Raw genomic sequence first — 1,329 nt, 5'->3', positions numbered from 1 at the left:
CTGTGCCACTTTTCGTTTGAATTGACTGAATGTTATCAAATGTTGGTCAGATGGTTTAACATTGTCTAAAAGTTTAGAATCAGCAGCAATGTCTGCTACATATGTTCCTGGACTTCTCTCTTCTTCCACATGGTAGGTAAGGTCTATGGTCAATACACAGTGGACCATTGATAATACAATGGACAATGACAATAACATATTGCTGCTGAATGTTGGAACTGCTTAAAGATTTTCAGATGTGCTCAGGAATGAACCTAAAACAGAATGATATATTAATTTTTTAAAAGCTTTGGCATTATGAGCAATAATTTTTATAACATTTCCTGGTCAACTTATTTTGGAAGAAACTAAATATACTTACAGCACAGTTTTAAGATCTGGAAAGGAAATTCTAATTAACCCTAGGATATGTGCTTCTTGTGTTGCTGTAGAGGTGGCATACAATAGAACAGTGAGGAGAGGTTTGATGAAATAACTATGATTTGCACTTAAAAGATCCAGAGCCTTGTTGAGGATTGGAAAAAAAAAGTGAGCAGCTGTAGTGTATTTGTGAATGGATTATTGTCAGTCGTTGTGTGGGCATTTTTAGATGGAGGTCTACAGTGTTTGTGTAGTAAGAGATAAACATTTTTAAGAAGTTTGTAAATGGAGAGGGCATATCTTGCATGAAGTGTATATATTGCTTATGCCTGAAACCTCTTTGTCGAAGGTTAAGCAATGTGTGCTGCTAAAAGTAATATTAAACAGACAGAAAAATGTGAAAAATATTACCAAACATTGGAGGACATCAAAGTTGACAGAGTTGAGGTGAAAGAGGGCTCTTTGAATATAAACTACAACGGATTGGTCTTGCAGAAAGTGCTGAGCAATATATGGAACCCATCAGAGGGTAATCTTGTAAAACAAGTTGAAGACTTTTCTAATGTCAAAGATAACTTTGCCTCTGCTGAAATTCTCTGGGACAAGAGACTGATGTATGATACAGAAGTAGATCAGGCTCTATGAGGACAATATTAAGGATCATTGAAAAGAGGGAAAGACACAAGTTAGTTTTAGGACTGTTTCTATCCACTTTGTGATCATGAAGGTGAGGGCACAAGGATAGTAGCTGGGGTAAAAGTGGATACCCTCTTTAGAAGTAACATGAAATGCAACATGTAGCAGCTCCTCTGAACTACATGTCCTGCTGCTGCTATACTTATATGTATGTGCTTTCATGTTTGTTGGGTTTCAGTAGTAGGAGAGATCTTGTTTAGAAGATTTTGTTGGATTAGTATTTTGGGATATTGTAGATGTATTCGAGAAATGGACTCTCATTTGGAGTGTTTT

General features: G+C 36.3%; 1 protein-coding gene across 1 annotated transcript in view; it reads right to left on the bottom strand.

The window, feature by feature from the left end:
* LOC106877100 (cadherin-related tumor suppressor-like) overlaps positions 1–1,329 on the bottom strand; it is a 49,627-nt gene that overhangs the window by 7,157 nt on the left and 41,141 nt on the right. The window lies entirely within an intron of this gene.

The sequence above is a fragment of the Octopus bimaculoides genome, chromosome 14, assembly GCF_001194135.2.
Source record: "Octopus bimaculoides isolate UCB-OBI-ISO-001 chromosome 14, ASM119413v2, whole genome shotgun sequence".
In the NCBI taxonomy this organism is placed as follows: domain Eukaryota; kingdom Metazoa; phylum Mollusca; class Cephalopoda; order Octopoda; family Octopodidae; genus Octopus; species Octopus bimaculoides.
This window is presented reverse-complemented; position numbering and strand designations above follow the sequence as displayed.